This window comes from Dermacentor silvarum, chromosome 1 (genome assembly GCF_013339745.2).
Source record: "Dermacentor silvarum isolate Dsil-2018 chromosome 1, BIME_Dsil_1.4, whole genome shotgun sequence".
In the NCBI taxonomy this organism is placed as follows: Eukaryota; Metazoa; Arthropoda; class Arachnida; order Ixodida; family Ixodidae; genus Dermacentor; species Dermacentor silvarum.
Genome location: NC_051154.1, coordinates 104,376,346 through 104,397,762, shown reverse-complemented (window position 1 = coordinate 104,397,762; position 21,417 = coordinate 104,376,346).

Here is a 21,417-nt window from a genome sequence, read left to right as displayed (position 1 = left end):
CGATGTCGTATCCATGCCGGAAAAACTCGATAACGTTTTTCTGCCACGCCAAAAGGTTTATCATGCGCAAATAAATACATGCTCACCGGCAGGTGCGATTAGCGAGGGCGAGAGCGATCGCCGGGCAGCCATCTTCTATTCCTTTCGGAACGGGGCAGTCTGTCGCTATTCAGAAAAATGTTCAGTTTTGTTCAGCATAATAATGCATTCTTTCGAGGGTGGTGCCGGCTTCTCCGACGAGGGTGGTGCCGGCTTCTCCGATTGGTCCGCTTCGCCTTACTTAGCTTGCGGTGGCTTGTCGAAAATCGCGGCGGCGTGCAACGGAAGGATAAGAATGCCGCTAAAACGGATCCTCAGCAAGGAAGAGTTGGCAGAGCGATGTCGTATTCATGCCGAAAGGGCTCGATAACGCTTTACTGCCACGCAAAAAGGTTTATCATGCGCAAATAAATAGATGCTCACCGGCAGGTGCGAGTAGTGAGGTCCTGATCGATCGGCGGGCAGCTATCTTCTATTCCTTTCAGAACGGGGCAGTCTGTGGCTATTCAGAAAAATTTTCAGTGTTGTTCGGCACATTAATGAATTTTTTTTTTCGCGTAGACGTGTTTGACGTAGTGAGTATTCGCGGTTTTGTGAGGTCGCATGACAGACAGGCGAAGTGGGCGTAGCCAGAAAACATTAGACCAATAACAGAGGGCTAATGGTGAAAAGGCGTCGAATCAGGACTGATTATTTTTCTTTTGTGCGATTTAATCATGCATAATCAGTGTGTACACGTTATATCAGATGGGGAGCTATCGCGGTTTTTGTGACGTCGCGTGACAGACAGGCGAAGTTGGGAGTGGCCTGAAAATGTTTTGGCCAATCGTGGAGGCTGATTGCAGAAATTGGAATCAAAACAGTTTGGAATCATTTTACGTTATAGCGCCCCATGGGCGCAATCTTGTACGCGTTCCAAAATGGAACGGAGGCGGTCCGTTCCATCGAGCCGCACACGATTGGTCAATTTGAACCGTGAGCCGCACACGATTGGTCAATTTGAACCGTGACGATAAAATTGACCAATCGTGTGCGGCTCGATGGAACGGACCGCCTCCGTTCCATTTTGGAACGCGTACAAGATCGCGCCCCATATCTCTGAAGTCAAGTTTATGTAACACGTGTAGTTGTAATTCTGCCACATACTAAGACATCGTTCCACTTTTCTATGGCACTCGCTTGCCAAGGTCGCCCATGAACATGGAGGCACGACGACTGTATGACGCCGACGCAGAGACAATGGAATGAAGAATAAGGAATGCTATCGATGAAATGACAACGGCGTATAACGAACGATGACATTACAACAATGAGATATATTGTTTAAGTGTGATGATGGTATAATGACGTTAACATGACGACGACGTCTCTATGACGACGCGTTGGCGTGACAACGAATGCATGACGACTGCATGGCGACGATGGCGTGACGACGACTGGATGACGAGTGCCGGATGACAAACCTGGAATGATAGCGATGCAACCACCACGACGGCATCACGACCATGAGTCCATACCTAGTGGCACAAGTGATTATACAACTTCGGCCACTGGGTCGGGGTAGAAGGCGGCACGACGGCGGCATGACGAAAGTAAGATATCAGGAATGAAGACAATGGAATGACCACGACGGCATCGCGATCAGGAGCACATACCTAGCGACCCAAGCAGGTAGACAACTTGGGTCACTGAGTCGGTGTAAGAGGCTCTCTCTCTCTCTCTCTCTCTCTATATATATATATATATATATATATATATATATATAGATAGGCTCAAAATGGCAGAAGTAGGCAAAGAACGCTATTAGCATGAAATGTAACTGCTGCTCCTTCAGTTATTTCTGTTATACTTTCATTAGGAGCTTCGACTCTTGGGTATATACAGTCACAGGGATGTGTGCGCATCATTATTAGGTTTAGTGTATTTAAATGCAAACTACGTCATTCATTGTGTTGTATCAATCACGCCAAATTTATGAGTACTCATAAAATTGCAAGTGAAATTAAACATTTTTATTAATTGGGCTTTATACACCAGGGTCTTGGCCAATCCTCCACAGTGGGTATGAGCCAGGTTGTGTGAGGACAAGAAGGAGAAGAAGAAAGGACCGGTCTTTCTAGAATGGGGTATACCAGGGAAGCTATAGCCAACTGAAAACAATGCAATGCGTCCACTAACATAGCCATACACTGGTACGCATGCGCAAATGAGCAAGGTTTTAGACAGGACAGTCACGAGAAGCCTCCGAGAATGCTCGTTTGCATGGCCCCACAGCTGCCAGAAAGATAATGCGACCTCTGGTACACTCAGTCGAACAAGCAGACAGGCGCGTATCACCATGGGACACACCTTCACTTCTCGGTCAGTGGCCCATGCCAAGAAATATGGGGCAATATTACCCTCAACGCCATGCTGTCCCAGCCAGACGCCTTTCCGCAGTTGAAGACAAGAATATAAACTTGATTCGTAGCACATCTGGCAGTGTATGCGGACCCACTGGACAACAATGGCCACCAAAGGGCAGGCCATATCACAAGGGGGAGTGAAACGCGTACAAAAGTCCAAAAAGGAACGAATGAATCAATAGAAGCAGAGCTAAAGCGTTAAAAGTTGCATTAACTCCAGACTGCAAGACTTGGGACGATGACTAGTTCTACGCGGACGCACGGAACGCTGTCAGAGCTTCTACTTTTATCTGAGAGCATCAACCGATTGTAGCACCCTAACCGACCACTGGACAATGTAAAAATGGTCCTGGACACATTCTAACCTTCAGTGACCAGGCAGAGCTTCAGAACGTCACCTAGTGCTTACTCCTTATACTTTTAAATTCCACACCCAGCACATGACTTCGGTCAATAGCGGAAGCCATAACGCCGTAATCTTCAATAAAACAAATTTCCATCACAACTTTTCTCAACGCCAAGAGCAGTATGGGCACCGTGACAGACCTAATCAAACACTGTTGGAGCTTCGAAAATCGCAAAGCTCATCGAATAACACCGAAGTTTCGCCGCCTGGCCAATATCGAGATTGTCGGCAGTGTCGGCCAAAGTCCGCTGGCTTCCGACCTTGCTCTGACTGCTAGGAAAATCGATTAACTTCTCGGACGCATGATAACCATTAGAGGCTGGAAGTGCATTTACTCCATGCGACACAGCAATTACATTAATCAAGACCGCTGGCTCCGACGTCTATCTCTGCGCGCCGGGAACACGAACATCAAGGCCACCTGTCTTTGAAGCACAATACAGCAATAACTGCATTCAACGACCAGCCTGCCTGACTGGGACGATCGTGCCGACTTTCCTCAGCTCACTAATAATTTCAGTGCTACCCGTGTTGGCCCCGTCTGTTTACACGGTAGCGTAGTAATACGATTAAATTCTGTACATTTCGTTCAGTTTTCCCTCCCGCCACCACGTGGCGTATAGCGATATTCACAACTAAGCTGTGGGCTTCTAAATTCACAATTTTCGTAAGTACACCCGTTCATAGGAAATACATAACGGCGTTAACGAGCAGGTAATTTTAAGCAGCGACGAAGGGAAAAGGTAAGGTTGTAATTAAACCAAAGAACTCGCGTTCTCCTCATCGCAAAACTACATCTACGAGAGTGAAATTTATCGGCTGCAGCCTGGGTACGTGTTCATTGCTGTGGGCAGGCTCATATCAACACTACGCTACATTTTGTCAGTGTGCTTTCTGAAATGCTATCGTGACAATCTTTCAAGCGCCGTTCACCGTGCTTGATCAGCTCAAGTATTGCCCACGACCTGAGTAACAGCGCCGCGTGTCATGTCTTGGCTGTGTGCACGATTTGCGTTCCAATTTGATCAGTAACCTTGTTTCTCTACCTCAGTAACCTTGTTTGTTTGTTTGTTTGTGTGTGTGTGTGTGTGTGCGTGCGTGCGTGCGTGCGTGTGTGTGTGTGTGTGCGTGTGTGTGTGTGCGTGCGTGCGTGTGTGTGTGTGTGTGTGTGTGTGTGTGTGTGTGTGCGTGTGCGTGCGTGCGTGCGTGCGTGTGTGTGTGTGTGTGCGTGCGTGCGTGCTGTGTGTGTGTGTGTGTGTGTGTGTGTGTGTGTGTGTGTGTGTGTGTGTGTGTGTGTGTGTGTGTGTGTGTGTGTGTGTGTGTGTGTGTGTGTGTGTGTGTGTTGTGTGTGTGAAATACCAGAACGAACATTTTAGTCATGAGCGTTTACTGCAGCACAGCTACCTTGTTAGGCGAGAAAGTTCACTGCAATTACTCACGGCGGGTAAGCGCAAACTGTTGAAGTGTTTGCCTAATATCTAGACGTCAGCGTGTCCTCGTCTCTTTATACTCGCCTAACAGCGCGCCATTAAAGCAACATCCAAGCGGCTTTGCTGCGCCCAATGTAGACGAAATCTTGGCCGCGCATGGCGTTTTATTCTGTATGCGAAACCACCTGCCTCTGAAAGCATTTGAAGAAAGTAAAAAAAGACAAGACACTTACATCGCTAATGGCACCTTTCGAGCCGTAGGGTCCTTTTAAACTGCCACTGTGAGCAAAAAAAAAAAAATGCCAAAAAGCCAGGCATATAATGTGGTGCGCCATTTCTGCACTGATATTTACTTTCGCAGTGATAGCGTCTGAAAATTCCGCAGTTTTAAAGCAAGGTTATGAACACAGGCGCAGTGGAGTGTTCGGTTCTACATACAAAATTTTGGCGATGAACGATGCTGTGACAGCTGTCTCATAATACAGCAAATACACTTAGAGTTAACCCCCCACATATACTTTCCCTTGGAGTTCTTATTCTGAGTTAAAGGAGCGCACGGTGTCGATATATATAATTTATAGCGAATCGCTTAACTCATGATTCGGAAAATCGAAATCAGTATATTGCTGATAGCAATGGCTGCATGAGGGCTGCCACGCGGCGTAATGTTGGGAATGAAATTTTATATATACACAGAGGTTCGTTTCATACAGATACGGCAGGGAATGACTTACGAAATATGGTGCCCATTAGCCATCGCTCATCGTCATCAGGTTAGTCAGTTCTTAACTTCACATATATGAGAAGGGGCGTACGTTGTCGTACGTCCCTTTGACTTCGAGAAATAAAGCAATGCAGAGACGCTTACATTCTTCTTGATGCTCTACGTTCATTACCAGGTCAATGACATTATCAATCGATCAAGGACCCCGCCGGAAACCTGCTATGGCGTCTGGGTAGTCATTGCGGCATTCAAGATACCACAACCGCCGTGCAAGGCTTTATCCTCTCGATCAACTTGCCCATACAGCTGACCAATGCGATTGGGCGGTATGATAAAAGTTCCAAAGAGACTTGCCATGTTTCGAAAGGGGAACTATACGACTAGTCTTCCAGCTTAAGGGAACCATGCTATCTTGCCAGGATTCATTGTAGAGACAAAGTAAGAAACCTTGAGTCTGTTCAACAAGATTGTACAGGGCTCTGGATGAAATTTCGTCTGGTTCTGGTGATGACGTGCTACGTCTTGAACGGAACATTGCAGGTCCATGCGGAGATCACGCGGTGGCGGTGGGCTGATGGAAACTGATAAATTGGTTGGAGCTGTCACTTGGCTAGATAGCCTTGCGATGAAATCTTTTGCCACGGTAATATTTCGTCGCAATTGAAAGAGGGCTAGAACCTTGAATGGGCACCGCTCAACGATTGGCATTCGGAGGCCTCGTACAGCCCTCCATAAGTGTGACAGAGGCTTGCGGGGGTCTAGCGACTCGCAGAAGGCTGTCCAACGCTGTGACTTGAGCTTGCCTAAACGGCGTTCTATGATTTTTCCTTAGGTCATCGATTGATTTCGTACGTCTGTTCCATCCCTCAGCGAGACGTCGGATTGTTAGAACACGCTGTAACTTCAAATCAAATTCGGCAAATTTCGAAGAGCACATAAGTGTACGCCTGATGTCGCGCAATGTCCCACCGAATGTTTCTTCCACGTTCTTTGATAAGTTTCCTCGACATAAGTTTTCCAAGACAGACTGTAGTTTAGGTCAGTGAACTCGTTTAATTGTACTGCATAGACTTGAAGACGTCAGTTCTCTTATCTTGCTGAATACAACGTTTCGACAAAGAGACTTCGTCCCCTTGTCAAAACGCTGGCTTCAGCGGCATTTCTTGTTCTACCCCTGTTATTCACTTGAAGCCTCCATCTTCCTGCGAACCTCTATTTTGTCTTGGAGTCCTATGATCTTGACATGCGTAGGGATATGGTCACTTCCGTGTGTTTCAATATATGTGAACAATCACACAAGCCTGGCCTGACTTCGTTATACCAAAGCCAAGTCACGGCAGCTGCTCGATGTTGAACCACGTAAAGAACATAGGACTGACATCAATTAAAAAACCTAAATTCATTATCAGAGGTGAACGATACCTAACTTCTGCATCTTGCTTTGATTTTTGAACTTACCCAGAGTGTGTGGTGCGCGTTTAAATCTCCGATGATAACCCACGGACCAAGAGATGGTGAGAGTAGGTCTCGCAATCTATTGCAATCAAATAGACTTTATGGAGATAAGTAAGCCCCCATGGGAATTATAGCAAGCGTCTTTTTGATTACTGTTATGCATATGTATTGATTATCTTAATGAGTCGTTACAGGCTGCAGAGTGTAAGTGGGTAACAGTGAACAAACACTAGAACCTTGCTATTTTCACCGGTGGTTGATGACATAAATACATCGTAGCCTGATAGCTTGATTGAGTTGGCAGGCTCGGCTCGTAGATGAGAATAATGAGAACTTAATGGCGGGTCACCGAGGCGTGGCAGTGCTGTCACGAGCGACTGTCTCTTGGTGCACTAGCGAGGACAATGACAAAGGACATGCTCAATGGTTTCCTCACTACCGCAGTTATCACAGGCAACACTGTCGGCCATTCCGATGGTGCAAGAAAAACTAGCTGTAAAATATACACCAAGCCACACTCGGCGGAGAACACTTGTTTCGGTTTGTTTCCGTACTAGGTAGTTCCAGATGGGATACGGAGTCGGAGAGATTGGCCCAGGCTTCCCAAGAAATAGATTAGATAAAATCACTCTCTAATACCGGGCGGAAATAAAAAAGGAACGAAAAAAAAGAAAGGCGTCGTTTTGTTTTCATGCTAGCCAGTGGGCGCCACATGCGCAGTGATCTTTTTGTTTCGCTTTTAATATATGTTTGTCAGCCAGAAACACAGCGATATCCCACCACACTTTTCAGTAATTAAGTTGTTCAATTCTGGCCGGGATAATGTATATAACGCCGCGAGGTGCTTTGCACTGCATTTTGCCAGACGGCTTGTTTCGCGCACTCTAAAATCCGAGGCAGCGGCCTTTTCTCCTTCCAGCTTTTACCGCTTTATTGGCGCTCTTTTTGTGGTAAGTTGGTATCAGCCATTCATTATATTTCGTAATGTATGTACCAGCCTGCCGTATATGATATTTTAATGGTGCTGTACTGGCGTATACCTGCACTTTATCATCGGAGTTGTTCGAAAAAAAAATCGTCTTTAGAATTTGTGGCACATGATCGCATTTTGGTTGGCATATACTGAGTTATCGTGTGGTGATAATGACACCAGAATTTCTTCTAGATACCTCGCTGCCTATTATCTGCAAATATAATGCGCATACAAAATATATATGCTAATGAAGAAGACCACGCACTTTCTCTTATTCTTTCGCCATGCATCCATTACAGGTCTAGACAATGAATTTTTAAACCTTATAAACAGTTTATATAGTGCAAACATTTTCCAGTGGCGTGTTAAACCCTGCCCCTTAGCTTTTGGAGCTACGGCAATACTAGAACGCTGGCGTATTAGCTACAAATTTAGCTCGCCTTCTCGGCGAAGTCGCGATTATGTCGTCTATGCCGTGCAGTCTAATGATACTCCCTGCAGAGATCGCGGACTGCTTACAAGTTAGGCTGACTACGCAATCACGTTGTGGCTTGCAAGACGACCCGTAGCGGGAACTAACGAACGTAGCCTAATTAGCCTCAATTAGGGTCGCTAGTGGCACAAAATACGTGGCGCAACTACAACCAAACATTTCTCTTTCATTTTTTTTATTTAATTTCATATTGTCTCTGTTCCTCGCAAATGATTACTTACTGTGGGGGTGTTCCAACTTCGGATGATTGCAGCTCATCCGATAATAGAGGTTAACATAATTAAAAATGCTTACACGCTTGAATTAGCGGCGGTAAGATTTAACGGAATATAAAAAGTAGGTGTGTTGTAAAGGCTCTCGGAGCTCTTGAACTGTTGCGAAGTGAAGCACCGATGGAAGGCGGGGAATATTGCTCGCTTTTAAAAAACCAGAAGATGGACAGTTTAAGATAATCAAGTTACGCGTACTGTTGAACAGAGTGGTGACGCCATCTTATATTCCTGTTGGGTTCAGTAAATTTGCTTTCCTATAGAAGAACTTGAATTTAGCCTAGTTGGCATTTACTATGTGACACGTTTACCCCTAAAGAAAGATGAGGACAGTGAAAGAACACAAACAACGACACGGGCTTTACGTTCGTTGTGTTACGTTTAAGTATATTCTTTCTACAAAGCAATAAAGACAATAAAGATGTAAAGAAGGAATCGTAGCCGATGTAGTGCAGCGTCTGTTGCTCAATGAGCGAGACTAAAGGCAATATAAATACACTAAATCTGTTCATAAGCTACAAGGGTATTATTACTCATTTGCGTCACCACAGTGTTCAGTGAGTGTGCACAGTACATCAGCGTTCATTCGTAAGTCCTTATGTGTAAAGAAGAGTCCTGCCTTTCGAAGCATCAGTTCTTCACATTTATGTGCCTGACCAAAAGAGTTTGATGAGGGCACGTGATATCTGCATAAGTATATTAAACCGCGTTCGTTAGTACAATCTGAAACACGAAGGAAGCAACGAAGAAAACAGGCCGTGATAAGTGCAGCGGCTTCTCCAAAATTGGAAAGGAAATTACTCTCTTAGCGTTGCAGTCATTTCCTCGGCACCGGCGTCCTTGAAAGCGCCCCTATATTTCCATTTAACTATGTGAAATTAACCGTATTTAACTGTTTGTAGACTTCAAAATGAACATATGAGATTAAATGAGCTCGTCTGGTCTAGGAATTCGATCATGTATCGTTTACAGGCCTGAATACGAATACTCAATTCTTCTTCTTCTTTAGCTGCGCAATATGGGGAGTTTGGCCTCAGCGAGGGCCGGAAAAGAGGTAACGAAATTACAAGAAACATTGTCATAACAATTCTATCTCGATATCTCGACCTCTTCAATTGCAGCGACAACTGCAAAATCATTACGCTTCCCGAAAAAAACGTTTCGGTGACTCCCGCAAAATTTTGTGCAAACAATTTAGACTTTGCTAATTGTCCCCTGGGTTTAAAATTTTATTGGCACTCCCCCCCTTCCCCTTCAGTACAAACACACACAGCTCCCACAAATATTTAACCCGATATCCCCAGTAGTTCTCGAACGGTAAGTGTTTTAGACACCCGCCAAATACCGAGGCGCTATCCAATTACTGCAAATTCGATAATATTTTTGTGGCTTACTCATTCAACTGTCCAATTTTGCCAGGATGCTTGTCAACGTACATTCTCTATTTGCTCAAAGCTTCAACGTGATGAACAAATGAGGTCTCTCACAGCGCTTTTCTTAAACCTCACAACGGCCCCAGCAACCAATTAACGAAAACTTATGAGTAAATGCGACAGAGCACATAATTAATGCCCACAGATAACATTGAGCACAGATCACCCTTATCACCTCCCAAATCCCTTGTAATTGAAAGCATGGGTTACAGCGTTTGTTTCTTCCCATAGGAGGCAACTGTTTCAAATATTGCACTTTAGATGCTTTTACTGACGTTTCAGTGGTTCTGGACGCAATAACACCTTCGTTAAAAAAAAGAAGAAATCGGTAAAAATAAAATGAAGTCATAGGAGTACACTATTAGCGTAGAAATTAAGCATTTTTCACTACTCAACGTGACACAGTGACAGCACAAAGATGGCGAGCTCGTTTATATCGCTTATTCTTCGTTAATATGTCGTTTATAACCGGTTCGTAGACAAGAGCTATTTGCTAACGCAGTAGTGCAGGCCTCTAAGCGTACAAATCAGTCGTAATTAACGACGTCAAGAGAGGCGAGCACAGTAATAGTGGAGTTTTACGATGGGAGATCCGTTGACCGCTTTCTCCAGCTGCATGAGATGCGGCGAGCAGTCGTCACGTGATCCTAGCTCGACCGCTATACAGCTATACGCCGGCGGCAGCGCTGGCCTCTTCGCAATGGCGGATCTCAAGGCCAATACAGGCTGATTCTTTTCGTACAATGCAGACTTATTAGTGAAATTTCGCAACCACGAGAGTGTAGCCTGAATATTTATGAGTTAAAACTATTTCGGGAATGCGCCAATTACCATGTTTTCCGTACTATACAGTCCGCTTCGCATACATGATGAAATATTGAAATTCTACGCTACGCGTTTTATGCACAGCAGCAGTCTTTACAAGATGTTTGCTCTCATAGCTCGCACTGACAGAAGTACTTCTACAAGAGCTTTTTATCACTGACCGGCATTCGGGATCCCGCCTCTCATGATAGCAACATACATGATAACGAGACAACCACCATGGTGGTGGCGAATCGAGGAAGTCATGCAGTGTTAGGCTCACGGGTACAGATTCACTCCCTGCAGCCCCATAGGCTCATTTCGAATATAATAATAACATTTTCTAAGTTTAAGTTGACATTGGGCTCTGTGGTGTTGACGTAGGAGGCAGGTTGTACGTATGGGGACCGGCGATATACTTGCTGTCTCGACTTTCGAGGCCTACCATGTCTGAATACAGAAGCACCACGCTGATAATAGGCGTATCACCTTTGCAACACATTCTCGCAGCTTTTAGAATAGCTGCCGAGGCCATCGCAATAAAAGTACCTACCTTCATTGGAAAAAGCCAAATTTCCTTATGTCGAGGTAATATCTTTTTTTTTGTGCCACTGACACTCTTGTTTTATCGCAGGAACTTCCGGTTAGGGACCGACTTCCGGTTTGTCGCGAAGGTGGGACGAAATTAAAAATAAATCATAACAAATAAAAACAGGTAGATATCGATGATTCTAGTTATGGTTGATGATATATACGACATCAGAGCACAGGTTTAGTATAGTAAAGAGCTAATTAGGTGTCAGGAATAATTAGAAACAATAGAGGAAAGTCTAATTGCCGTACACCAAAGCACACAATCGTAAACTTTAGATACCCACCGCATCAGTACATTTTCTCGTGAAACTCCAAAACTAGAAGTGACGCCATCAGTGACGTCACAATTAAACCAGGGGTACCCACTCAATACTAATTAAAATAAAAAATGTAAAACCGCCCTCCCCAACCGGGAACAGGGGTGCACGCAAAGCTTGCGCAAGCCTAGGTGAGGCGTCGGTTACCTTTTTGAGCGTTTGAGACACATTGAAGAGACATGGTTGTTATTAGATGAGAAACGGTTGTTTATTGTTGAGGTTGCAGGCTGACGTTGTCGGTTGGTTGGTGGAGCTCTTTCATACACATTCCCAAAGCGTTGACCTTTGGCAGTTTCGCCACCGCACAGTGGGGACAGGATTGCTGTAAGCAGTGAGAAACGTTTTGTCATTAATGGATATATTAATTTTGTCATTAATGCGTGATTAATTAATGAACACTAGATTTTTTTCCTTCTTTTTTTCTTTCCTTCCTTCCTTTTTTTCTTTCTTTTTCCTTTCTTTCTTTCATGTAACTGGCTCATACCCGCATATCCCTGGCTCATACCCGCATATCCAATGCGGGTATGCGCCACACGTGATTTTGCAATCGTTAATCGAGATGTAACTGAGAAGCGTGTGATGTTATTGATGTCATGACCTATCAGTCATGCTAGTCATACATTCGTACCATTCCATGCCAATTTTGGTATATACCAAGCGAAAAAGACGCGAGCTTTTCGCGCTGCTTGGGTTTTTTCGTACGCCAACATCAACACCGACGCCGACACGAGTCAGGCACTACAAGCTTCGCTTGAAAACAAGCTAATTCGAGCTACACACCACCTGACACAGAGTGAACACCTGCCTAACACAGCGGAGGGTTGACGTCACTCCCTCCTCTCTCGCTTGTCCTCTCCCGGCGCGCACCTGTTCCGTCGCTCGCTCGCGCGCGCCAGCTGCTCGCCAGCTCTCGTTACATGCTCTCACGTCAGCGGTGGAGGGGGGGTGTAAGGTGCGCTTCGTGCGCCATCCGCTAGGGGGCTACGCATCGCGCCCTCCTCGCCCCCATTCGCTCCCTCGCCCGCTCCTTTGTGCGTGGCGGTTTTCCACCAGTTCCGTTCGCTAGCTCCTCCGAGTTCGGTTTCGCGCCCTACACCAGGGTACACCAACGCCGAGTTGCGAGTGCCACTAGCAACGTGTAAGTCAAGGATTAGGGTCATTTCTCATTTTGGCGATCGCATTCTAGCAGCGCATTTTTTGAAATAACCACATGCACATAATTTTATAACGTCGAAATTTTATATCTAGTCCTTGCGGACTATGGAGGAAGTGTGGCCGTTCTAATAACCTTTTTAGGCGATATTGACCTCTGCCAACAATACATCTGGTGCGTGCTGTATGTAGTGCTGAAATTATGGTCCGCTTCATTAGAGATTGATGGAGAGGGGGACGCAGAAAAAAGAGGAAAACCAGGGAAGTCAACCATAGCATGCTGTCAGATCAGGAAAAAAGAAACGTACAGGGAAGACTACGACAAAGATACGACTAATTAGGCACAGTGCACTTATTAAGCTTCCAATTAAATTTTTCGCAAACGTATGTGTTGGTGAGCAGAAGGCCATCATCGTTCAGATAACTGATATTGTAAAATTATCTCGGCAAGACGCGCAACGTCCGTCGTCAGGGCGAGACCCTATCGGTTTTGTTAGTCAAGTAATTGTCCCGCTTCCATCGGCGTTAACGTAACGCAAGGGAGCAAGAGGCTAATTGAGGCAAACGTACGGCACTGAATCGGGGTGTGTAACAGTTGGTGTGCGTTATCAGCAGCCTCGTTGAAGAAATATTAGAACAAAAAATATTGGCAGGCCTCACCACCGACGACCCTGAAGGTGCTTTTTTCAGCTTTTCGCTCAATAATGAGACTTTCCCGTTATGCTCCGTAGGCGCGGCAGGGTGTTTTACTTTTGCCATTGCCCCAATATAGTATATTGTGTCTGCTTAATTGACCACTTCGACGAGAAAGTGGGCACGGGTTATATCCGAGTTCGTCTTCGTTACGACATCTCTAAGTGATTTAGTATGAGACAGCGGTGTCCGGAAACGCTGCGATACAGGGATATGCCGTACCGACGGCCCAATAAAATTTCTTCTAATCATTAAAAAAATAAAATTCTGGTGTTTCTTGTGCCGAAACCACGATTTGATTATGAGGCACGCTGTAGTGGGGGACTCCGAATGAATTTTGACCACCTGGGAGTCTTTAACGTGCGCCTAAATTTAAGTACACGAGCACTTTTCCCATTTCGACCCCATTGAAGTGCGGCCACCACGGCGGGGATCGAACCCACAACGTCTAGCTAAGCAGCGGAATACCGCAGCCACTAAGCTACCGCAGCGGTTTTTCTTTAAATTGTGGTAACGAGAAAATCATTACGTAAGCCTCGAAAAGTAATACTGTATTAAGAAGGAAATTCACACAGTGGTTCCTTGGTTGCTCACACGGAAAAATATTTTGCGTATTAACGTGCCCTGTCTCCATGTAAGCGTTGCAAAAGACGCACGGGGTTCTTGAACGTGCACGAAAATCGCTAGCACGTGGTTGCTTTCACAATTCGCCTGGGTGAAAATCCTGCCACCGCGGTACGTGAGAAACGTGCAACCAGGTGCAGAGTAGGGCAACACCTGAGGTACCAATGGACGCTTGTGAAGCATCCTAGCTGAAAATTACGATAATATCCGTCACAAAATAGCACTGCACGATGGTTGTCCCGGCAACAAAGCGTTCAGTTGTCGCGAAAGGAAACCATTTAGCCTACACGACTGAAATTGCTGCCGCTATGTCAAGAATTTTTATGGCTCTATATTTTATGCCCCCGTTTTCAATTAGGGAAAGCCTGTGTCCGAACGAGGAACCGTTCTTCCACTGCACGTAACCAAGAAACGGAATGCTCATTTCAGGAGGAGTTAAGTGGACCCTGCGCAGACTAGCCAAGTACTTCGCTAATGGGTTGCCGAGAAAGCTGGAAGAAGCGACGTGCCGTTCTCTTGGGGCGCCGAGTTGCTTTTGGAAAGCTTCGTGACTGAAGGGAAACGAGTTTCGCCGCCTTACCCTCTCTTCCCACCCTAGACTGTCTTTTCGCAACGCATCTTCTCTCCGCAAAGCAGAGATAAGCCTCGAAGCAACAGGGCTGGCATGCGCGGGCATTCGAAATGCTCGTAGGAGGCGATAAGGAGGGTTCTTATTGGCCCGGACGTTGTAATCATTCGCGGACGCCATCGCTAAGCGTGGGGCGCTTATGAAGCATACCCTGCAACGCCGCTCACGAAACAGCACAGCGGAGCTCCTTTATCGCTCTTCTTAATGAAATTAGGCGCTCCCATAATGTCTAGCTCGGCAACGGACGTCGCTTGTCGTGGTCGTTCAGCCAAAGTCCAGCTGGCTCACTTTTGTATGAACAAGCAGTCGGGACAATAAAGTCTGGAGTTCGCAAGCTGCAATTTTTCAGTTCGGCGCGCCGACGAAGCAATGATAGCAGTTGAGAAAATTTGGAGCTGTCTGACGTAATCAATATACGCAGTTTATCAAACTTGTTTCGTGCCTTTCGTCGTCAGCCATTTAGCCCGAGCAAGATATCATGGGTGTCATTGTTGTTGTGGACGTTTTATGTAAGGCGCCCCTTGTATATTAAGCAGGTCCTCAATGCGAAAACGGTGCATCATAATGGCGCGATGACCATAATCGCGTGGTGTAACTTAAATTATAAGAAGATGAGTGTATTCATTCATGAAGTTCTTCTAAAAGGTCCTTTCACCAGGTTTTGGCATTCCGAACAAACAATTACGGTTCGTATGTCACGCGCTGACGATCGTCACCGCGTGACATACGAACCGTAATCGGAGAGCTTTGTTCGGAACAGAACGCGTTCGGTCGCTGCATCGTCATAAAGTTAGCGGTCCGCAAAACTTGTGAGAACATGAGGAAGAGCACAGCCAAGGGGCAAGCGGGGAACTCCCCGGAACTTTACGTGCCTCGTTTGTCGTCTGCTTGAGAACAATATACTACAAAGCGAAATGTTTCTCCCCATCTAATGAATACAACTTTTATGTGCAATAAAAAATTCTTTTCTTCACAAGCTTAAACACGTTCTCAAATTGTAATACGTATGACTACTACAATTTATTGCTATTAGTTTATCTGCGTGGTCGCCAGGTGGGGTCACGCACAGAAAAAAAAAAGAAAAGAGAAAGCGACCGGAACAGCGGCGCGCTTTTCAAGAGGCAGCAACGACGTGTCGCACCGCAATGTCCAACGTGGCCACCAGCTCTCGGCGCGTCAGAGGGAGCTGTTCAACACACTGTTCGTTTCGAGAAACGAAAGCGACGCCGAAATTCGCTTTCTGTCATATCTTTAAACACATTTCGCTCCTTCAACCGCTCTGCTTCCTCCTCGAGCAACGCCAACGCAGCAACCGAAGCTCCCATTACAACCGCCATTTTCTCGAATTAGACTATCCATTGGATCCGAACGTGCCATTCCGCAGCCGCCGTTTGGATCCAAACCAATCCACAAGAAGTGCCATATGCGAAGCCGGTCTCATAGTGAGCGCGTGATCGCTCGAACGGAACACCTCTCGTCGCATTTTGCTCCTATAACAGTCGACGTGTTCGGTTGAAAAATGATTGACAGGAGCATTTCGTCATTCTTACGTCCCCAAAAACGTGGCCGCGCCCCCCGGCTGAAGACGTCGGCGCGTCCTAGGCCAATCGCGTGAGGCGAAACTGAATGGCCTTGTTCATAAGAGTGCATAAGAGTGCACTTGTCGAAACGGTGGCTTCTGCTCTCACCTTGTTCTTGTGTTGCTCATCGTATTGAATTTCCATCTCCCGCATTACCCGTGTTTTCCCTTGTTCATAAGAGACGCTCTTAACACACCAACTGTTTTGTGAATGCGGGCTCTACAGGGACCCGTATTTACAAAGTTTTTCGTTCGTAATTACTGTTTTCCATTCGTCGGCCACCATTCGCTAATATGTCCGACATCACTATTGACTGGCATCTCCTCTTGCGAGCAGGGCTATTGTGCAATAATTTTTCTTGTCTGTGTGAATTTGGCCCGAGATTGGGGGGCCAAAGCTTAAGAACCATTAGTCATTAGCCGCGCTTTATCGATTATATGTAGCCGTGATCGGCAGCCGGCACTGTTGCGAAGCGTTCTTGCGCACGAACGTCTCCTTCCGGCTTCACTTGAAACTCATCGAATTCTGAAGGTAAACAGATGAGTAAACCCGGCGTCGCGAAAATCGTGTCCGAAGCACCGACAAACACAGGCTGACCTGAACAGGAAGGATGGAGAGGAGACATGGAATGATATGATAATATTATGCAAAGAAACACTGTAACAAGCCTATGTGGGTGAAGATTGAGTGGAAGCGGCAGAGTCGAGTGTCTCGGCGGCGCCGCCTAAAGACGCCCGCTTCTGTAATTGTCATTGCAGCGCAGGACGCATGTTTTCTGTCTAAAACGAAGTGTGCAGCAAGCACGCTAATCAAAATGAATTGCCCGCTCTAGAAGTCCGCCGCAGTCTGCCTTCAGTAATGCTGGGCTGAGGCCACTGGTGACCGCGTTATGCACGAGGTTGGAGCGAGATAGGTGCCAGTCGTGTGGGACAGGACAATTGTTGAAGGGAAATAAAAGAACAACATGGAAGCACTCGCAACAAGTCAGCGCCTGCGATGCCGTCCTACATTTAAACTTCTTCATGCACACGAGAAAATTGGTGCTTTAACCGGGACCTCAGTAAATATATATATATATATATATATATATATATATATATATATATACATCTTTTTGTGGCCACAGAAAGTTTTGTTGGCTACGTTTCAAAGTATCACAATGAAGTCGAAGAAATCTTTTTTTACGATGATTGTAAAAGGTAAGAAATTTTTAGAAAATGCACATAAATGTGAATAGAGAAATTCTAGGCAAAATAATGTAAACATATATGTAAACGCAGCCTTCATACCATAATACATAATTTCTGGATAACATCATAGTCTGGCAGTTGATCGGATCTATACTTTAGCCATGAGTATCCTAGGCATGCAAATTTTTTCGACGCAACGAGCAATTTTAGTCCCTGTGGTCGAGCGTGCCACTTAATTGTTGGAGTAGTTACATGAGATCTCGAACATTATATGGCTGATGTTAAGCAGAAATTTCTTCTTTTGGTTCAGCTTTGAATTTATTATCTCATCTTACATTTCTGTCTAGAATATCTAGCAAATTCCGCGCAACTTGAAGTCTGATTTGATGAGCAACTTTTCTGGGTCTGTATAGACGTAGGTACGATACGAACCATTCAAAACGCCTTCTGGACATAATTTCTAGTGGTACAAGCCCTAATTTCAATCACTTTGGTGAATTAATATTGCCGCATTCATACAAAAAGAAATGCAAAAGAAACATACAAAAGGAACAGCACTTTGTTAACAAAAACTAGCTCATGTTTTGTTTTGCTTTTCATGTAAGTATATCACTCCTGATAGTTTCACTCTTAGATAGACTTTATTGATAGGAAAGACGGAGAAGTCGACCTGAGCTAGTGTGCTCTGGTGTCTCCTACTCATGCTAGTAGCGTAACTGTGCGGCATTTCTTAAAAATATATATATTGCGTACATATTTCGTTTAGTTGTGGCATTAATTATTACGTGTGATTATTATTTGTTGTCACCGTATAACTCTGTAATTAGCGCTCTTTCGGAATTCAACTTCTAATACGTTGGAATCATTTAAATGGTTGTAAGCTAGTTTTCGAAAATCTGTACCATTTTCCTTTCTCGAAGCTGACTGTTCTGCTATCATGAAGGGCCTTCAGGCACTTTTGATCTGTTTGGAACACTCTTCGCCAGAAGGTTCCCCAACACATGATTGCAAATCAGCTTGTGAAGTTTTGGCATGCAGTTGCATGAGTTTATTTATTTATTTTTATTTAGAGAATTGTATAAATATAAACCAAATAAATAAATTATATATATATATATATATATATATATATATATATATAGTTCAAAAATAGAAGCACGTAGGAAAAACATAACAGGACTTTACTGACGTTTCGGCCGGGGTCCGGCCTTCATCAAGGGGTGATGAAGGCTGGACCCCGGCTGAAACGTCAGTGAATATGTTTTTCCGACGTGCTTCTATTTTTTGAACTACTTCTGTGCCGGCTCCCTGATTATTTGCTTCATTGATATATATATATATATATATATATATATATATATATATATATATATATACATATATACAGGGTGTTTCAGCGAACACTTTCAAAATTTATTTAAGGTTGCCTGTGGCAGATAGCCCAATTCTAGTTAATGAGCTGGTCTACTCGAAGAGGCGGACATTACTTGCACACAAAACTGAAATGCATAATCGATTATTTAACACAAATTTACTAATTAAGTTTTTAACTAATTACCTGATGGCCCATATTGCAATTTACAAATTGTAGCCTTGGAGTTCTCTAGGCGGAACCACTTGGAACGAATTCTCGGGATGACACCAATTTCGAGATAATAATTCCCGAATCTTTGCGGAGAAATGCATTGGCGTTCCAGTTAATTTTGTGCTTCAATGCAAAAAGCGACATTTTGTCAAGAACCTAACTGGAACGCCAATGCATTTCTCCGCAAACTTCGGGAATTAATATGTCGAAACTGGTGTCATCCCCAGAATTCGTTGCAAGTGGATCCGTCTTGCGAACTCCACGGCTACAATTTGTATATTGCAATATGGGCCATCAGGTAATTAGTTAAAAACTTAATTAGTGAATTTCTGGTAATTATTCGATTATACATTTCAATTTCTTCTGCAAGTAATGTCCGCCTCTTCGAGTAGACCAGCTCATGAACTAGAATTGTGCTATCTGCCACAGGCAACCTTTAAGAATTTTTTAAAGTGTTCGCTGAAACACCCTGTATATCTATCAGTGAAGCAGAGAATCACAGGATTCTTTGAATCCTGGGATTGCGAAATCAGGTGAAGCAAAGAATCACAGGAGCCGGCTACTATATATATATATATATATATATATATATATATAGTACCTTCAAGGCTTTACAGCATTGTAGAGGGCAAAAGCAAGGAACGCTTTCAAATTTCCTGAAGCGCAAATGCAAAAGGTTCACAGAAAACAGAAAATAAAAGGTAGCAGCATGTGCCAGAAACAGACATGGGCAACCTCACGAGGGCTTCCTCACCATCATCTGCGCCCACCCTCACGTGGTGAGGTGAGGGTGGGGGCATCCTTACACGTTGTAAATCATAATGTAAGCTGCACATTGTCATTAACAAACATACTTATGGCTGGACGAGTATTTGCTTCGGCCTTTTAGTGTATGTGGATGATAACGACCGTATAAGGTTTCCCTTCCCAAAACTGCGCCAGGGATACGAGGGACACGGTAGTGGTGGGATCCCGGTGATTTCGACCACGTTGACTTATGTAGGCTTACTTAAATGCCAGCGAAGTGCAGTAATTACTAGAATTTTATTGCGATATCAATTATATGGACACTCCAGGCCGTTGTCGCCGCCGTCGCAGTTGTCGTCGCCGTGAGGTTCCCTATAAACTCCAAGGGCGATAACACCGTCGCGCGCGCCCTACGTTACATGTGCGAGTGAAAGCGCGCGAAGGTAGTCGACGATCGCCGCTCGATCTCGCGCGCGCGATAAGGAGGAAAGCGGGTAGGAAGCGCGCCGTCTTCCGTCACGCGCGAGGCACCCAACGTTGCGAGACATCGGAGAAGGGGAGGAGGCAGGCGGCATTCTACTCCTGCTGCAACTGCCTATGTGGTGGCTGTGGTCGTGCGGCCGTATCTTGTGATCGATCTGCGTTGGGGGCAGAGTCAAGGTGCGTCGGCGGCTCGTAGCTTTGTGCGAGCTGTGTGTTCTCGGCGCTGTTGTGTCTGGCGGTCCTTCGGGACAAGGGAGGCCGGCGCCGACTCAGACGCGCCAACTTGGCGCCCCTTTCTCGCGGCCGAGAATTGTCACCTGGGACTGAGGGATTAGCAGTTGGCCTCCGGGCTATCTCATGCGTCGCTAAACGGCAGCGTCGCCCCTTTGGTGCGGTTCCGTGAACTACCAGCGCCGCCGGAACCACGACGAGGCCCGGCGCCGATTGCGACACGCCAACCTGGCGCCCTTTCGAGACAGCCACCGCCCTCCCTGGTTCCGCGAACTGACCGCTATGGAGAGGCGAATCTTGAAAGGGGCCAGTGTCTGGCAATCCCGGGGAAACGACATCAACGTTCGGTTCCCAAGGTGTCACCCGCTGCCTGTGTTCGGGGGCGACCTAGCAAGATTGGAGGCGGAGCCCGGCGGGAAACGACGACACATCACGTGCGGGATAGGGCCACCTGATCAAAGACTCTCATTGGCTAAAAGAACTAAAGTGTATTCCCTCGTCGAGTGAAAGAGGGAAACGGAAGGGATAAAACAGGGGACTTGAGTGTAGTGAAAAACGCTCGACCATGTAGAACGCTCGGAGATGTTAACGCTACTACATGCAAAGATGTTAGCACGTAGACGGTTCCAATATCATGGAGCCCTTCTTGTAAAATGCCATGTACAGTGTGTATAAACCAGTTTTCTAATCTCCCTGGATATCTCCTCCTCTTAGCACCTGGCACGGCAACATACATGGAACCCTTCGTGGCCGCACGGACTTCGGGTTTTCGCAACAGCGCACAGTTTGCGTTGAAGCAATAGAAAACATGACGGTCACTTGGCTCGCAGCTGCTGCCGCGCTTCCTGACTGCAGCGTTTTGACAGCGAGTTTCCGCGGTCATCGAGCGCGATGTGTTCATGTTTACCAGTGCGCGCTTGACATCGTGCCTGTTAATTTAGTTAGTAAGCGAATGTTTACAACTTTATATGGCCGATAAAGCTATTATCCTTACTTCGTATAGCTGTCTACTAATTTGCTATCGCAATTGATACTTCGCCTTTTGGGCGAAACTGTGACTTTTTAATTTCTTTACGTCGGTTTCTCCGAAATATTCATCAAACACATGCTTTTTGATTGCTGCTGGGAAATACGGCGATGGACAAGTCGAACGCTCCGAAGA